General features: G+C 36.4%; 1 protein-coding gene across 1 annotated transcript in view; it reads left to right on the forward strand.

The window, feature by feature from the left end:
* IL1RAPL1 (interleukin 1 receptor accessory protein like 1) overlaps positions 1-20292 on the forward strand; it is a 595893-nt gene that overhangs the window by 234483 nt on the left and 341118 nt on the right. The gene's annotated exons all lie outside the window — the stretch shown is intronic.

Consider the following 20292-nt stretch of genomic DNA (forward strand, 5'->3'; position numbering starts at 1 on the left):
TATGGGCTTTGATTTTGCGTTTAGTCCTTTCTCTGCCACAGAACTTGTAAAAGTATGTAAGGAAAGCTTGCCTACTTCTCACTGCATATAAATACATTTATTAGGACAAATGATGAATCTCATCTACTTCATAAAATAGCATTGCAAATATTGAAAATTTCTGTTAAAAGAATCCATTAAAACAAAGACTTTTTTTGAAGGATGAAGTACACCTTTTTTCTCCATTTGTTGTGACTGCCATTATTTTCTGAGTTTAATACTGGACCACTTATTCATATGAAAAACATAATAGGATAGTGTGGTCGTATCAAAGTACCAGTCTTAGTCACTTCCTTTTTGTTTTTTTTTCAGTGAACTGGACATTCCTAGTTTTCATTTGGGCACAGTCTACTGTATGCCTTAACTTGCAGGTTTTATTCCTTTTCCTAGCTCAAAGAATCTCATTCAAGGTCTTTTGGTATTCAAAAAATAAGATCTGCCAAGCTGCCCATTGAAAATGTTACCTTCTTTGATTTGAAAAGCAGAGGTATACACATATCAGAGCCTACTGCAATGAATCTGCCTATTTGTACATGCCTGTGAAATTCATGTTTACAGCTTGGATTTTCTTTCAAGTTTCATAATATCTTGTCACCTCTGCACAACTTGGAAAGGAAAGAAATTAAGACATAAAGATAGTGTGTGTCATGAGGTACCTTGTGTTACTTAATGGGGACTATGCAGTCATACCTAGAGAAGATCTTGGACTATTTTGAGTAGTACCAACCCAGCAGTGACTGTGTCAATTGCTGGAGATAAAGCAGAAGGCATGATCACACATGAAGTGTTGAGCATCTGGATTTAGTTGACAAAGAAATAATCAGAACACCAGGAGAAAGAAAAGATGACCCTCCATAGAAATATCATTGATGTCACCAAATCTTCTGGCACAACCCTTCATCCAGGTTTGTGCAGCATTCATAGCTCTGGTTCCAGCCTAATCCACTTGATCTTGGGCAGGGAAATGCTCAGCCCAAACCTAACATCTCCCCACAAGACATTTCCACGTGAAATGCTGAGCTCAGCTCAGGAATCAAACCTCTTGCCTGTCTCTGCTCCCAGCATTGCAGGGGCTGAGGATCCCCGGGCACTCAGGGCTGCAGTGCCAGGCAGCCCCAAAGCCACTCGGGGCTCTTGGGCAGGGGCTCCCTGAAGGACTGTGACTCCACTCTAGTGCTCACCAAGTTCTCTTGGCTACTCATTTCAGGAACAAGCAGTGAAATATCTGTGAAAATATCTGTTCAGTGTGAAAATAAAATGTGAAGTAATATTTACATTTTGAACACATTTTTTCCAGTAAAACCTGCAGAAAGTTGCTAACAAAAAACAGTTCAGTGAGGCTTTTACCAATAAACTTTATTTCTGCCTGCAAAGAAGATTGACTCCTATTTATAAATTACTTTATCATTAAACTCTTCTTAGGATTGCTTTTTCAGATTTGCTCATTCATTATGATTTGAGAAAAATTAAACTATCTTTCTGTAAAATTTGGGGCGGGGGGGGGTTGCCACTATCACTTCCTTAGAATTTGATTTTGAGTGTTTGATCAATCTATACCTAGCCTGGAGAAAATGTAGAAGGTAATTCTGTGGTGAATGCAGAAGAAAAATGTTTTTAGTGTTTACTAAAATTTTAAATGGTCTTCTGCAAAGTCTTAAACATAAAGCTAGTCAATGTGAAGTTTTTGGGGCAGTAATGCTCTGAGTGTGTATTCCTGCAGTGATATTTTGATCCATATTTTTTTTTTTGGCTATAAAATGTTGATAACCTGTCATGTCCTCAGAAATAATTATCTGGGTTTTTTTGAAATGAAGTTTGTGCTTTCCTCAAAATAGCTGATACTTTACTGAATTCAGAAGTTCTGCTCTGTAAGGGAAAATCCTGTCTATCGACATGCACGTGCATCAAGTATATTTAAAAGCTCATACATTTTTGGCCATAAATTTTGCTATAATGCTCAAGTTCCTCGTTTATTCTACTATTTAAAATACAAGTCAGACACAGATATATTAAATATCCACCTGAATATCTCTGAAGCTTTTTGCTCATCTCCTCAGTTTCCTTTGAAGAATTATCCTGAAAGGAACTCTCTGAGAGTTCCAAGATATTCACACCCACTTGGGGTATATAATTCTCTTATTTGCCTGTACCTTTAAGTGAAACAATTAAAGCAGGAAGAGATTTGCTGCCACTTTCATTGTTGTTCCTATTTTTGTATCAACGGGGGTTTAGAAATTAGTTATTTGGCTTTATGGAAATGTTTAATGATCCTTTTTAAAATAAGATACATGCCAATTCTTTTCTATGTTCAAAACAAACTCAAAATATTTATAGCATTAAAAAGTACAATATTTACATTCTCCTTTTTCTGAAAGTTATATCAAATTTGGATTTTAAAACAATCCATTGATTTAAAACCCAAAATTAATTTCACTATGATTTTTCTAATAAAAACCTAAATGTTTAGGAACATTAAAAACACTATGGTTGAGAGCCAAGAAGTAAAACAAGAAATTGAGAATTCTTTCACATAAGACATTTCTAGAACTTCCCTAACCTGTTCTCATTATCATATTCCCCATTGCCTCTTTTCTTCAAACTCAGTGATTGGTCAATCAAAGATTTTAATTTTGAATTTTAAGAAATGTTTTTCTTTCCAAGCTGAACACCACTACTCTCACCATTCCTGACACAACAGAACGCAATATGATATTTTGCTGCAGAAAAAGAAAAAAGTCTCATTAAAACTATCCAAAGAACTCTTATGCTGTTGGTAGTGACCAGAGGATGGACTAAACAATCATGACAAGTTTGATACTTAGCCCTTCAGAGGAGGTTGTTCAAAATATTTTTAGTTTTCAGCACTAGCATAACAGGGTGTTTAGGTATAAAAATGTGGTGAATAAAATGTTGTGGCACTGTATTTTTAGAATATATGTTTAATTTCTTTCCTCTCATACTTTTCTAACAACAATGATTTCAGGTTGAGATTTCAAAGAACATTTTGTTAATTCTGTATTTCGGTACCAGAAAGTAAAAGCATTTAATTTCAATTCTTGCAGCAGTTTTGGACTAGGATGTTACTAACACAATATGATGTGAGCAAAACTTTAAACTATTGCTCTTTAATGTGCTAACTGCCTTTTTTTTGTTGTTGTTTTTGAGACTTTTTTTTGTGAAAATCTATTTAAAGCAGAATTTGTGATTTCTAGCAGTACTTCCAATAAGATGAAGATTTTTTTTTTTTCCTTCTTAACATTATTGAAGAATTGTACTGTCAAAAGCTCTTGACTTTTGGTTATCTGAGGATGCATAAGATGTGGTATTCTTTCTGAAGACTTCTGAGAGGGAAGGGAGCTCTAATCAAGTGAGGGATAGACCTAAACCTGTAAACAGTTGCTGATTTAAAATGACATGTATGAGAGAAGCTTCTCCTCTTAAAACCTACCCACAGAATTTAGCAGAACACATAGAAACTGAAATTTTTGTATAATCTTGTAAGTGTCCTGGGCATTATGGCATTATGTGGGATGGGGGTTGACTGTTTATTTTTAGCTCTGTGTTAGACTGCTTTCCTGCTTTGAAAATAAAACAAAAATTTGGACTCAAGTAAGTTATAATTCAGTTATAATTTAAAGATTTTTACAATAAGAAAACATGGTGGAGGAAATCACTGTGGCTGAAGCGACTTTGACTGGAATAGACTATAAAAGAATAGAGTGATGTGAGAGTTCAAAATAAATTAGAGGGTAAAGAATGAGGGGTTTTTTTGTGCCATTGAAATTTTCACAAAAAGAAATGTATGGTGGATATAAAACATGTAAGCAAGTAAACTCCATGTTTGTCATATTGTAGTGGAAGATGAGATAGAGACTGGAAAGTGATATCTTTCTTTGCTGAGGAAATGGAGTACTTCTGATGTGCATCCTGAATTCAGAGAATTTTCTTCTGCTGAGTTAGAACAGAAACCACATGATACTCCATTAGGTAATTTCTGAATGTCTACATCTGTAGAAAGTTGCTATTCATATTCCGTGGCCATTTTTAAAATTCTCCTGGAAGCCATGTACCAATTTTGTGTCCTCCAACAAATATGTTACGTTCAATGCAGTCCTACATAACTCCTCTGCAAATCTCTAACGTCACAGCACACACATCCAGATGTCTTTCCCTCACTTTAGCATAGAAATTTCAGTTTCTAAAATTCAGGATATTTACTCATGGCTCTATATATCTGCTCATTTGAAGTCTTCCCAGTAGAGATATTTTTGTAGAATATGTTAAAAACAAAAAAGCAAAAAAAAATCCCTCTCAGAACTTAAATCAATGCATTGGCAACTAATTGAAGCATGCATGTAAAAATAGTGCATGCTGAAAACTCTAGTTGTTGGAGAGCTGTTTTTTAATTTTCATCACTAGATGTTAGGATTTTGATTTCCTTGGAGTGCAGATATCTTATGCAGACAGCTTTTTGAAGGACTGATTAGCTGACAGCAGAAAGAGTTTGGTTTATCCTTTTGTCATAAAAGTACTTTCTGTGATGGTGGGGGAAAGAAACATTTTTTATTGGAGTCTTTAGTGCTAAAGATGGCCACCAAGAAAGCTAATACAAAAATATCTCAGGATTTACTCTCCAAGGAGACTTAACTTATAAAGACTTTTAAAAATTTTGGGCTTTTATGATAAAGATCTGTGTCCCAATGATCATGGACTCATATTTTTAGCCTGTCAAGGCTCCTCTGGATGGCATCTCTTCCATCTAGACCACTAGCCACACTACTCAGCTTGGCTTTCTCTGAAGCCTTCCTGAGTGTGCAGTCAATCCCACTGTCCACTCTCCTGACCAAGGTGTTAAATAATATCGATTCCAGTATGGATCCCTGAGGCACATCACTCTGCTCTTCTCCACCTGGACATTAAGCCATTGACTGAAATCTTTGAGTGTGAACATCCAGCCAATTCTTTATCCACTGAGAGCTCCAGCCAGCAAAGCCCTGTCTGCAGTTTGGAGACAAGGATGTTGAGTGGCACAGTAGGAAAGGCTTTGCACAAGGCCAGGTAGCTGACACCAGCTGATCTCCCCTATCCACCAGTAGTGTAAGCCCATCATAGAAAAACATTACATTTGACAGGCACAATTTGCCCTCAGTGAAGCTATGTGGGCTGTCACAGATTACCTCTCTGTTTTCCACATGTCTCAGCGTAGTTTCCAGGAGGATCTTTTGCAGGGCTCCAAGGTGAGACAGACTGGTTTGTAGTTCTCTTTTTTTCTCTTTTTCATTTTTATAAGACTCTAGAAAGCCTCACCAAGGTGGTCTGTGATGGTAAAAATCTTCTCCACTCTGGATATAATTCTTCATTTCAGAGGAAGGAAAGCAAAACTAAGAAAACTTCAGTCAAATTTATCATTGTGTAATTACATCCAAACAGAAATTTCAAATCTGAATTTTAAAAATCAAAGCAATGCAGGAAGTAATATTTGTCTGAAGTACATTAAACTGTGTGATGAGAACATGGAATCATGGAATTGTTTAAGTTAAAAAATATCTTTAAGATCATTGAGTCCAACTATTAATGTAACACTGCTAGTTCACCTCTAAACCATGTTCTTAAGTGCCACATCTACACCTTTCAGATACCTCCAGGGGTGGTGACTCCACCAATTCCCAAGGCATCATGTTCGAATGCTCAATCACCTTTTCAAAGAAAAATTTAATTAATAATTAACTTTAACCTCCCCTGGTGCAACTTGAGTCCATTCCCTCTCATCCCGTTTCTTGTTGCCTGGGAGAAGAGACCAATGCCTTCCTTGCTACCACCTCCTTTCCGGCACTTACAGAGTAATAAGGTCTTCCTTGAGCTTGCTGTTCTCCAGACTTAACAAAACAAATTCCCTCAGCTGCATCTCATAAGACATGTGCTCCAGAACTTTCACCTGAAAGTAACAGGAGAAGAGGAACAGATGAACTGGTAACTGATGCAGAGCAATACTATTTCAAACTAAGCCCCGGTGACTGCAGCAATTTAAAAGTTGGTATTAGTACTACCAATATATTGGTAGTCGAGCAATATAAAACAAGAAGTGGTCAGAAATAATGAAATAAAGATTAAAAGCAGTGTAGGCAACCACATTGGCTTTGGCAATCTAACTGCAGTGTAGAGTTGTCACTTAATATCTAATCCAGTAAAACTAATGCAGTGGGAGTTGGCTGTGAAGTTCAATGAATATAAAATAAAGTTCTAACTAAATCAGTTTAAAATTATAACCTCATTTTTTCCTTAAAAAAAATATGATTTTGTTTTGAAATCTGAACTGTGACTCCTTAGCAAAAGCACCATATTATTGTATTTCAAGGGGTCACCTTCGCAATTCGTTAGAATTCAAAAAAATTGTATGAAACATTGTACTTAATTTATATGGATGGATGTCCAGTATATTCTAAAAACAAAAGGCTTTCTACAATGAACCATGCATTCAGCAGGTTTTCGTAGTTTGAGAAAACCCATTTAAATGAGAAAAAATATCCAAAATGTACAAATCAAATGCTGCATAAACTGTCTTTAAAATATGTATCAATTTAGACCAAAGAACTTGTATCATGTAGTAATACGAAGCTTTACAGAACATACTCCAGTCTAACTTATGTGATTAACTGACAGCTTATTCCCATCTCATACTAGCAAAACACAGATTTAAGCATTTATTGATGCTTTACAGTTGCAGCTGTAGCATGCAGTAAAAAATATATATGATGCTCTCTTTTTTAACATTCTGTCTTGGCAAAATGCAGCAATCCCCTCCATATTTATATTTTATCCATGATAAGGAGACAATAATCCTTTCTGGGCAAGAGAAAACATATAATTGAACATGCTTAGGAATCCAAACTAGTGATGTTTAGGAATTAGTTCTTAAGGTTCAGTTCATTATGAAGCCATAAAGAGCAAAGACCAACTGTTACTCCAAATATGTGGTAATACAAAACAGATGTTATAGTACCAGGGAGGACTGTACTTCAAATTTATTTTAATTACTCTTGAGTGCACCTTCTAATGACAAATCTTGTTTTCTGCTCCTTATTCTGAGTAGAAGCCATATCACCTAGCCACTTTTAAATGCATTATTAGTCTGAAATCTTGCTGGTTCTAAAATCTGTTAGCCTGAGGCCAAATCAAAGGCCTGTGAGTCTTCAAAAAATAAATGTGTGATGAAACAGCTTTTTCATCAGAGAACTGACCATAAGATTTTCCCACCTGAAGTATGGTTTATTCATCCATCCATCCCAAGTTATATAGCCTACAGAAGAAAGAGGTTAAAACAAAAAAATACAAAATACTTTTGTATTGTGCCTAAACTGGGATACTTCCTTGTTTATTTTTGACAATTCCTTTAGACTGATTTATCCCATCTTCCTTGATTGGACTGACTTTGCCTTTCAATGGACTGCTTGCAACTCAGACTTGAGCAGGTGTCAGGCTGAGGTTTATTTCATGTCCTTCATGAAACAGTACAGAAATGCCATCCTTTACTTTTTTTTCCCCCCTATTTCTCACCTTCCTCATTTGATTCAGTTTTTTATATTGAAGCAGGGTAGTAACATATAAGTAAATATATGCATGCAGCATTCATATCATCGTGTGCTCAAAGCCATCAATCTCTACAGATACATTTGAATCTTTTCCTAGATATATGAGCTATTTAGATTAAAAATAAAAGGAAACTAGGTCAAGAACATCTAAATTTAAACTGAAATTATATATGCAGCTAATAATGAAAAATGACTGTTGACATCAGTGGAGCTGCTATTACTGCTGCTGGTAGGGACATTTTTTCCCCTGTCAAGATTAAGATTTTGGTTTCATGGAAGAAAAAAAAAAAAATAAATAAATAGTAAATTTTCCTAAAAGCTGTAAATATATTGATTGGAGCTAAATGAATTTAAATGAATTTAAACTCCATGACAAATGGAGTTCATTTTTTACAAACCAGAAATTATTTGATGTGATATGCTGGGTTTATCACAGTGAAGTCACTGACATCTCCTAATCATCATAATTAAATCACCAAATTGTTATGACCCCCTGGCACTGGTATTGGGATCAATAGTGTTTAATATCTTTCAGCAATGATATGGGCAGTGGGATTGAGGGCACCCTCAGGCAGTGTGCAGCTGACACGGAGCTGAGTGGTGTGGATGACATGTCTGAGGGACATGGTGCCATCCAGGGGGACCTGGGCAAGCTCAAGAAGTGGCCCATGGGAACTTCATGAGGTTCAACAAGACCTGAGCCTGGGGCTGGGCAACCCCTGGAGTCCATCCAGGCTGGGGATGAACACAGGTAGGGCAGCCCTGCTGAGAAGGATTTTGGGGTGTTGGTAGGTGAGAGGCTGGACATGAGCCAGCAATGTCCCCTTGAAGCCCAGAAAAACAAAAGTCTCCTGAACTGCAGCAAAATCCCTGTAGGCAGCAGGGGAGAGAGGGAATTCTGCCGCTCTGTTCTGCTCTGCTCTGCTGAGACCCCACCTGCAGAGCTGCATCCAGCTCTGCGTCCCAACACCTGAGGGACGTTTACCTGTTGGAATGAATCCAGAGGAGGACACAAAGATCATCAGAAGGCTGAAACTTCTCTGCTGGGGAGACGACCTGATATAGCTGGGATTGTTCAGCCTGGAGAAGGCTGCAGAGAAACCATATTGCAGCTTTTAGTATTTAAAGGAGGCTTAAAAGGGGAGCAACTTTTTAGCAAGGATAGTGCTAAAGGAGAAGAGATAATGATTTTAAAGAGGTTAAACTAGATATAAGGAAGAAGGGGGCTTTTTTTCTATGAGGCTGGTAAACCTCTGGAGCAAGTTGTCCAAAAAAGTAGTACTGAGGAGCCTCATCTATTTGGGGATTTCTCTTCTCATTGCAGGGGATTGACTAGAGATTACCTCTAAAGTTCCCTTTCAACAGAAAGTATTATATGTTTATGTCATTCTATGATATTTAGAAATCCATAGATGAATAAAAATTCTTAACAAATTATGAAATTATTCTAAAATATTCTAAAATATAACCGATATTTTATTTTACTAATTTACAGTGATATTTGACAAAGTAGATTCAGAGCTAAACTCTTTCTTTAAAGGAAAACTTGAACATAAAAAGAAACCCAAATCATCAATACAAATCTTCAGAATTTCACAATGTCAAATGCAAATTTTGCTGATTGTGGAAAAATAGTGTTTATATATATATATATATATATAAGCAAATGCAATGTATGTATTTATGCTGATCTTCATGTTATCTTCTACAACTATTTCAGTTTTATTCTGAAATTGGAATCCAATGTATGTCCCATAAGACATTGTAAATGAAGAGATGTTTGTTCATCTGGGAAGCAGCTGTTCACAGCTCTGTGGCTGTTTTCTGAACTGCAACTCCCACAAACCATAGCAATAACATAAAAAACACAGCGCTTCTGGTTTCCCCTTCATTCATAGAAAAGAAAACGTTTTCTCTGGAGCAGATAGAAAAGAAGCAGAATTATCCTTTGACAAACATTAATAACTGACTTATTTAATCATATTGTAAAGAAAGGAGATAGGAATTCCAGTCATGACGGCTGCATTGTGTTTAGTTCCTCTGGCTTTGTCAGATATGGATTGATTTCTAGAGAAGCCATGGTGAATGCATTTGTAACAGAGGACTGAAATGTGAGATAGCAGATATTACTTCAAGGAATTCACTATTGAAGCATATATTCTAACAGCTAATATATCAATACTGTATTGCAAGATCACAGTTGTCTTGGGTGGGAGGACGTCAGTCAGTTTTGCTATTTCTAGGTCACAATCATTCCCATTTGTGTAAGTTTGGAACAGCATCCTAGGAAACACCTTGACAGACTGACTTGACAAACTGCTCCATGGCATGGCCTGTCAAAATCAGCACGGACCCCGTGGGGCATGAAGAGACAAAGCTGAGGATTTCCACATGCCATCATTCAGCTGCTTCAAGTCCCATGTTAGAATTAAGTTCCCTTGCATAAACCCAGAATCTGCAAAGTAAAGCACTTGATTCCTACTACCTCCTACTAGCATTTCTACATTCTCACACTTGGGAACTTCCCTAAGGACGAATTAAGGCAGTGTTTTGTCCCTGCAGAGGTACCTGGGGACCCAAAATATAAGAGGAAAAATGTAGAATGCAAAGACACCCTTGATGTCCCTCACTCCTTCAACTTCTTGAAGAAAAGGTCAGAAATGTGTGCAAATTAATCTTTTTTCAACTTAAATATGCAATTTGCCACTTAGCAAGGGAAGTATTTTAGTGATAATTGATAGTAACTGAGGAAGTCTATGCATAAATCATGAACATTCAGAAATATGAATTAAAATTATTTGGAAATATGCCAATTCACTTACATACCAAATCAGGGATGTTCTGTCGCTAAATATAAAATTAGATGCTTGTGTTGTACATAAAAGTAGCACTGCTTTAACCCTTTCTAATTTTAATGTGTGATAATTTTATATATACCCTCCAGCAAGGCAGATTGCATGAGGATTCAACCCAAGGGAGTACATTAATTCCTAGTTTAAGGTCCAGTAAGGAGGAGAAAGCAGAAAAGGATGAGGAAGAGGAGGACGATGACAACGATGATGTCCCGAGAGAAGAGCTGGCATGACTGGAACAAGGCTGTATTTCAGGGAGAGAGCTACACTCTCCAATCCCTGTGGCAGCAGCCTTCCTGTGCCCAGGCACAGGCAGTGACTGTGCAGCTGGTGAATGCCAGCAGATGGAGGCTGCTTTCACCAGTCGTGCCAGAGCCTATGTCACTGAAGGGAAATTATACTAGGATGAAGGCTTAAAATGAAAGGAGATACATAATTAAAAAGTTGAGACTCCTTATCATCATGTCATTTTAACCTTGTTCCATTAGCAAAAATAAAATAAGTCACTCAAGACCAACTGTATTTGAAAGCATCTATTTTAAACTTGTTCCAAATTGCCTCTGAGCTTATAATAAGCTGTACTGGTTTTTACTGACAGTAGTTTCTTTTTGCTGTGCTTTCTGTGCTGACATATTCTGATAATCCCTTGTATATTGAGGTAGAGAACTACACTTAGAATGTACTCCAATTGATGATAATGAAAACATATTAAACAAGTTAATAAATATCCTTTCCCTCCATTTTGGCTGTTACTCTTATATTCCAAATCATCACAGGCATTTAAGGAGATTTCTGCCCTGCAGACACACCAGAGGCAACTAAAATAATTGAATAGTTTCTTGGAGCAGTATGAACGTTTTTGCTGCTTTCACACATGGCTCTCAGTAGGAAAAGACATACAGCTTATTAGCAAAGAGACAGAGTTACTGCTCTTTGTGGTTGGGACCTGGGAGCTCATTGCACTTCTCTGAAACGGTAAATGTCAGATATTGGTTTAGTTGTGGCTGTTAGAAATTATTTTAAATATTTTCAGGGTGGAAATTCTAGTGGATCATTTTTATAGGCTATGTTTAAAGGCCCTCAAAAGTATGCTGTAACTGACAGGTAAAATGGTGCTTTCTGTCATGACCTGAGCTTTCTCCAACAGCTCCACTGATGAAAACAACTGCATGATACTTTTCAGAAACAAGGTGAATACACAGAACTTTTCTCTTAATTTTGACGTGGTCCTCAGTGCAGATAAAAATTATAATGTACTTTGTTCCGTAAGATGCTTGTACAGTATCTGTACAGTTCAACAAATAACAGGGTTATAAGATTTTAGATTTAAAGCCAACAGGAGTTATGACCTCCTGGAAGAGGGGGCAGGGTAGTTTGATGCTGGAGTTCACACAAATAGGTAATCTTGAAGGTCTGTGTGACAAGTAGTTTATTCAGCTTCCTTCTTTAAACACCTACTGTTGCTCATCTTCCCAACAGACAATTTCACACAGCCCAGTGAAAATACCACAAAAAACCCCCCAAAAAGCAAACAGTCAAATAAAACCAGAAGGAAAAGAGTTTGTTCTATATCCTAAGATGACAGAGCATCAGAAGATCCATTCTCTGTCCTTGGATTAAAACATCATGCTGGATTTCTTTCAAAACACTTTCTAATTTCATTAAAATAAGTTGTATGTTTTATATTGCTGATGCATTGTAAGAGTAGTGTAATATAAAATCTTGAAGCCAATGATGGCATTTTTCTGGTTCCATCTTGAAAATGGTTTCTTTAATCTCCTTTACTTCCATAAGATAAGTGTGGAAGGTAGGCTGTATTTATGAAAATGAAGGAAGTGAAAGTTGCTGAGAAAATTCAGTGAAAGTTATCTTCCATAATTTTGATTAAAGTTCCCTGAAGTTGTCTGGAGTCTGCTATAAATACATGGAATCTTCCATGCTTTATTTTTAAAATCTTTCCTCTAGTTTTTCCAAAATTGAAATTCTCAGACTTTGCATGAAAGAAAAGTCTCTTTTTTAAGAAATGGTCTGATTCATGGGACTTCTAAAAATAGTTTCAGTAAGGCAAAATTTGCTATCAGAAGCAGCTTAACAAGCAAACATTATCGAGTTGTCCTAACTGTCAGATAGAAGGAAAAGTAGCTCTTCCCTATTGCTTGTAAAAGGTACAAAGTTATTAGTCATCTTACAGCTGCCTTTGGTGCTTTGTATGAAACTAAATTTTTAACAACTTTTCTTTCTTGAAAAAGATAAAGCCGTATTCTTGTATAATTTAAATCATGTGTAAGCTCTTCCTCCTGGTATATTTGATAAAAAATCTTGGGGCTAGTAACAGCTATTTAAAAATATCTTCATATTAGCAACACAATCACTTGTCTTTGGAGAGGAAATGTTTTTACTTGTCAAATATTTTGCTCAAAGAGAAAAAAAAATGAACAAGGTCATATTCAGCTTCTTGGCTAGAGAGAAATATTCAAAATTGTTTAATATTATTATTCATAGGAACTAACCATAGCTGATAAAATGTGGAGTACAGGTGTAGTTTAGCAATGATGTCAACATCTCATTGCACTGGCACATGTTTTCCACCTTGTTTCAGAGTCAAGAAAAACAGTTTCAGGTATTTATGGTGCCATCATGTGGAGATTTCTGAGCATTGAAGAGCTTGAATTAGAAGAGCTGTATTACAAGAAAAGGAAAGATGGACCCCAAAATAGTGCTGGTAAGCCTGAGCTATAAACAGGTGTTTGAAATTAAGAAATCCTAGCTCGTTTCTGAGTCAAACTTCTGATCTGCCTGCCCTCCTTAGGTATCTTCTCGTGGCAATCACAGTCTACCAGAACTTGTGTATTTTACTTTAAAGAAAAAAGTGCCTGTGATTTTTTTTCCCCAACAGAAAAGAATAGAATTTTGTCTCAGACTTATGTAAATGAAGAAAAACAATAGTTTTTAACACTAGTTAAATAAACATAAATATAAATTGCATATTTTCTTCAAGGCATTCATGTTTTTTCCTGGACAGGACAGGGCAGTCCTAGGTTAAACTTACGCAGAAATGTGCAGGCTGGAAAGTTTTCTATGAGTGTATTAAAAAGACTAGGTCAAAGTTGCAAGTACCCAGGTTTACATAGATGGAGGGAAACAACTTTGTACATAATCTTAACAAAAAAAAAAAAAAAAAAAAAACACAGAAAAAATATTTATGTACTAGTAATTTTAATGTCTTGAATTTTTTCCATCTTTTCAAGGACAAAACTATTTAATTTACCTAGGAAGAAACTGACCTAGGTCACTTCCTTTTTTTTTCCCTTAGATTCAAGATGGAATATTATAATAGCTCCTTTTAATTCTATATAGATTGGCCTGCACAAATGCTGTGATTCATTGTGTGAGCCTATTTATGCTCTTTTATTGTGCTGCATAGGACAAGTTGTTCTTTATCAGTTCTTTTATGAGCATGCTATTGAATACCTCTATACATGCAGAATGGTACATTGTTTCCTAGACCTTTTTTTTTTTATCCTTTCTCAAGAGAAAACGAAAAAAATGAGCCCGCTAAACCTGCAGTAGATATTTTCCCACTTTTCTGCTCAAGGTATTTAATTTTCCTAGTCTTTCTTTAGACAACATAACACTCAGTTCTCTGCTGTTTCCAATGAAGAAACCTCTTGGTTGCTACAGCTGATATCTCAGCAGCTGGTTATCAGCTTTTTAAATCTCTGTATGATTTATTTTTTTTTTTTAGATAAAAAGTTGTCCACCCATTTTCAGTCTAGGTTTGAGAATAAGAAGTTCTTTTTTTTTTAAGTGTGCCTGCAAGAAATTTATGCAAGGAACCTAAATGTGGTGGTGTTTTCCTGTAGCACACTTACACTATTGTTAAAAAGTAACCTCTTACACAGACTAATCTGCCTAAGAGGTTAATCTGCATAATTTCTAAGAATGTATTTATGATTTCACATGATTGCGGAAAAGAAAGCCCTGTTCTTTTATCAAATATTTAATTTACCCATTTTGATTTTTAAAGAGTGATCAGGTATTTAGTTTATGGATATAGTTTGGTAAATTCCATTATTGAGGTTTAGACCATGTGGAAAATTTTGGTAACTAAAATACGTTATCAGGAGATAAAGATTTATCAGGGGACAAAGATTTATGTAAGAGAATGACAGGCAATAATTTTATCTTTCTGAATTTTTTATAAAGTTTTGATGGAGTGATAGATGAGCCTTAAGTGGTCTCTACAGGTATTTCAGCATATTGTGCTGCAAATACATTTTGCACCAAACTCCAGTGTCTTTTACATCTGGGTGTTAATTGTGAGACTTGTAGCCAAAATGGTGAGATAAGAGATAATGTAGTATGTGGTATTAGAAAATTATTGTTGCCTTGTGAAGGCAGCTTAGGGAAGGGAGGAATTGTATACAGGCAAAAATAAATGCAGTAGATAAATTGTGAGGGAAACTGGCTAAGAAAGTACAGGTGATCAGGAAAAAAAAAAAGAAAGTATGTGAAAATGAATAAACCCAACTTTGTTTGGGAAAGATCCTTTGCATGTAGGTAACAAGTTCTAGTCGGGCCACATCTCAAAATCCCAAACTTGTCAGTTTTTTCCCTGATAGATATTATTCTCACATAGGAAGAGAAACAAGCATTAAGTCTATTGGATCTCTGAGAAGTTACATAGGAAATGTTTTGTAAAATTACTGCTTAGGCTCTGGAGAATTGGGAATCTGGGTAACTGTAGTACTTTGTGAACTGTAGTACAGACAGCTAGTGGCCTGTGTGACTTTCTGTTTTGCAGTATTAGCATTCTGGTAAAAACATGGGATTTGTAATGGTTTGTAGTCTGCTGGAGAAGGCATTGCAAACATTATGCTTTCTGGCACTCTGAGACTTGAGGAGGGAAGGCAGTTTCCTTTTGACCTTAATTTATGTGCTGATAAAATTAACGTTGGACAGACAAATGTTTTGCCTTTCAGATTAGATTTGCATCAGCAACCCATTTACAAATGCAATGATGAGACACTTCCAAACTTCCCTTAAAATACTCACTCAAATTTCAGCCCAAGTCAGTGTCTCTTTCAAGCTAGAGAAGAAAGATTTAGTGGGTTTTTGACACTATCTGGAAACTGAGAAAGTTCTTGAAAAAATATAGGGAGAAGCAGGGAAGATTCCCTTTTCCAGAAAATTTAAATTAATTTCTTATGAGGTTGCTAATGTTAAATTGCATTTATTTTATCAGTGCTTTTGATACATTTTGATTATACTTGTGAACAACCGCTTGTGATAAAGGTCATAACCTAAATGGTTTATAAACCATCAGCTTTACTGAATTTGGATAGACAAATAGAAAAATAATTGGGAGATAAAGATGTGAAAAGCAGTTTAAATATTTGTTACATTACAGCATTAAATTAGTTGTTACATTTTGATATTTATTTTTAGTACATGCACAGTTGCAGGTGACAGTGGTATGAATATGTACACAGAGAGATGGTCATACCCACAGGGCTAAAAGTCCAAAATATGAAACCAAGATGTTAATGAAAAAAAAACCAAAAAAAACCAAAACCCCACAAGATATAAGGAGAGCCAAGAAAAAGTTAACAAGTCTGGTTAATATGACATATGACAATGAAGGTAAATTAATTGTGTTATATATGTCAATAAGCTCAACAGACTTTACAGCTAACGTATTCCAGACTTTCTCTGTTTTGGAGAGGAGGAAAAAGAAAACCAAACAAACAAACAAACCCCATCAACTTGCTGAGAACATAAGCTAAACGAGAAAGATTTATTGTTCAAATTAAAATTGTGACTGAGCAGTCTGTCAGAGGCAGCCAGAAAGGTTCATCCCAGTCACACCTAGAGAAAGTAAATTCAGAATTACTACTGAACTGTTCTGTTCTCAGAGCAATAAGTGGTCAGAGATTACAGAAATATATACTGTGATAAGGAGAATTTTTTACAGCACTGATGCTCTTGATAATGGGAAGGTAACAGCAAAATAAAATCACAGTAAAAATCAAGAACTAATGTGGGTATCTTCACTTCCTTTAAGGCAACTTTAGGGAGAAACTGAAATGCTAATACATGGGGATGTTTCCAGGCTTGTTATTATAATTAATATTGGTTACTTATGTGACACAGTGTGAATACGAGTCTGTTTTCCGATACAGCACAAATTATGTGCACCTTAACTTGCAGTAATAAATCATTTTTCTGGATAAGAAGAGAGCACCAAGGACACACTTACCCAACTTTATTTTTCAGCTATAAACCAGTCCTTGATAAAATTTGCCAATCCTATTGAGAGCTATAGACTGATTCCTTGAATTACTGGAATTAAGGAGTGTGAAAATAAAATTGATTTTTAAAAATATTTCCATGTTATACAACATTTCTCAGTACTATTTTTTTAACCCAGGCTTTCTTTTCACAGAAATATAAATTAATGGGCATTTCATCCTTGGTTTAGTAATAGTTCTCATCTCTATTCCCTAAATAATTATTTTAAAAATTCTCAGGTTTGACAGAGATATAAAAGTGTTCTATTCTTCATAATTCCCCACCTGTGTTGCTTATCATAAAACAGCATTTAATTGTGCCTTTTGAGGTTTTAGCTCTTTTTTGAATCTCAAGAGACTGTTACAAGTTAGAAGTGTCTTCTTATATTTTTCATAATAAAAAAATATGTATCAAAAGCAATAAAGATTTTAAGTTATTTTGTAAGACTGTTCATGGGTGAAAGGAGTGTGATAAGTCATAGAATCATGATGGTGTCTGCTACAGGCCAGAATCTGGCAGTGATCAGCACTGGGTATACATGCCCATAAAGGCACTATCCCAGCCCTAACTACCTTGAAACTTCCATGGAACAAATTGAAAGAAAGCTATGAGAGAACAATTTTCAGTATGAAGAGCTGATAAAGGACAGAATTTTCTAAGGGCTGCAATGTAAGTTTGTAGTAGTTGGACTATACTGAGTGATACCAGTGACATCCTTCTGAAGGTAATAAGATCTAAAGTTCCTCTGCTGCTCGTTACCATCTAACATAAAATGATTTTTTTATTCTCTGCCCAAACCTTGAGCTTCCTGATTTAATTTTGTATTGTCTCACAGCAAGGGACCAATGGTGAATTTTCGTTATGTGAATGTAGATAATTAGTTCTACAACTCTATCTTCCAATAAGCTTGAAAATATTTTTTTTCACCTTTGAGTTTCTTTCTTAATGTGCCAATTACATCATAATATTAAAATTAGCAAACTAGTATACCTAGCATGAAGTAAGTCCTGTACTTTGTGTTTCCCTCCTGTAGTGAATTCTATTATGAAGCTGTCATTTACTGCCTTGCTGTGGCATAAAGAAACCCTTTCTGACTCAGCAGTATCCAAAGATCCTCTGCTTTATTTCAGGTTTAGCACTGAGTAATGTCTGTCCTAGATCTTACAATAATGCAAACTGGGGAGGGTGGGGGAGCTAAGGGAAAGGGAAATCAACATTTGGAGATTTGGAGGACAAAAACCCAAATAGTTTTGTAATACGATGCTTCTGAGCACATGCAGAGAGGTTGGTGTTGAAACAACTGAGAGAGGGGAAGATATATTAACGATTATTATGCAGATGAGAAGTTCAAAAGTGCAGAATAAATGTTGCTTGTGCAGAGGTTTATAGCCTATCCATGGGATTCCTTCATCATGATTCTAGCAACAAAGCTAAACCTTCACTGCCTGATAGTTCAGTCTTAATATTTAAAGATGTCATTTGTGTGAAGTGGGGAATAACATCTGGAAAGATGTTGAGAAACTGCTCTTATCTGTAAACACATATAAAAAGGACTGTCCTATATAGAACAATTTGTGTTTTTCCCATATATGTGTAGACAATGGAATGTAGATTAAATCCTTATCATAACATTTTGTTTTCCTGTCTAACTTTTAGTGCTGTGAAGATGCATGATAATGTTTGCCTAAAAATAAATGCTGGATCTCATAGACTGGAATCATTTGTGTTAAAAAATATCAATGAACTGGTATAAAGTTCTGATACTCAAGCTGGACTTTACTTTGCATTGTATTTTCAAGAAGTCACTTAAAGCAAAACACTGCCAGCTGGAAATACATTTTAGTGTAACTTACTATTCACTCTTGCAGTCATTCTTTTTATTCCAGATTGTACCTCATAATGTTACACCAACATTATAATTGAAAAATATAATGGAAACAATTAGCATCAGAAATGTTTAATGAATAATATGTACTTGTATTGGTACAGATTGTGGCATGTCTTCTTAAAGGGGAACAGAAATATCTTTAACTCTGCCCAAATGTGGGCTTTTGACAAAGAGGTATGGCAGTGCTTTGGGGAAAAAAAAAAAAAAGAGTAATCAATCCTTCCTATTCTCTTATCCTCATTTCCATCTCCTGCTCTACTAAAAATGTAAAACTTGTACTTCTTTTTTATTCTTAAATAATTTATTTACATCTGGAAGCTGACAAGCGAGTAAGCAAAGGCTAAGGTCAGATCAAAAGATAGATCTAAAGGAATTTTAAAGCTTGACTAGGTGCATCCAGCCTAAGAGCATTTCTGGTTTTAACTACACATCACGGTATCACAGTCACCTTATGATTTCATCAGTAAACTGTAAATTTTAATTCTAGTCACAAGCGTCACTGAATGACAGAATGAAGCATAAAATGCTTTGGCATCAAAACTGTGGGCAGTGACATCTTCCACTCCACCAAATTGCTCAGGGCTCCATCCAGCCTGCCTTCCTTGAACACTTTCAGGGATGATGCATTGACTTCTCTGGGCAACTTGTTCCCATTCCCCACCACCTCCTGAGTAAAGGGTTTCCTCCTAACATCTAACTCGAATCACCTTCTCTTACAGTTTAAAGCCATTCCCACTTGTCCTATCATTACATGCCCATGTAAAAAGTCTCTCTCCAGTTCTTTTTTTAGACCCAACTACCAGGTTGTTATGACATCTGCCTGGAGCCTTCTCTTCTCCTGGCTGAGCAGCCCCAACTCCCTGAACCTGTCTTCCTAGGAGAGGTATTCCAGTCCTCTGATCATCTTTGTGGTCTACTTCTGGATTTGTTCCAAAAGGACCACGTCCTTCCTGAGATGAGGATCCCAGGGACACAGTGCTCCAGGTAGGGTCTCACCAGAGCAGAGTAGAGGGGAAAATCCCCTCCCTCAATCTGCTGCCCAAGTGTTTTTGGATGCAGCCCAGGACACAATTGTCTTTCTTGGCTGCAGTCATTCACTGTTGGCTCATGTCCAGCTTCTCATCCACCAGAACCCCCAAGTCCATCTGCACAGGGTACTCTCAGTGAGTTGTTTCTCCCAGTCTGTACTCATGTCTGGGATTGCCCTGACTCAGGTGCAGCACTTGGCCTTGTTGAATCTCATGAAGGTGACCTGGACCCACTTATGGAGCTTGTTCAGATCCCTCTGGATGACATCCTGTCCTTCTGTTGTGTCAGTTGCATTGCTTATCTTTGCATCGTCTACAAACCTGCTGCAGGTGCACTCGATCTCATCATCTGTGTCATTGATAAAGACGTTGAAGAGCATCCATTCCAAGTCAGAGCCCTTAGGGAAAGCACTAGTCCCTGGCCTCTACCTGGACAAAGAAAGATTGATCACAACTCTCTGGCTGCACCCATCCAGCCAATTCCTCATGCACCAATTAGTCCATCCCTCAAATCCATTTCTCTCCAGTTTAGAGATATGGAAGTCATGTGGGACCATGTCAAAGGCCTTGAAGAGGTCTGGGTAGATGACATCAGTCAGTCTTTC

The sequence above is a fragment of the Cinclus cinclus genome, chromosome 2, assembly GCF_963662255.1.
Source record: "Cinclus cinclus chromosome 2, bCinCin1.1, whole genome shotgun sequence".
Classification (NCBI taxonomy): domain Eukaryota; kingdom Metazoa; phylum Chordata; class Aves; order Passeriformes; family Cinclidae; genus Cinclus; species Cinclus cinclus.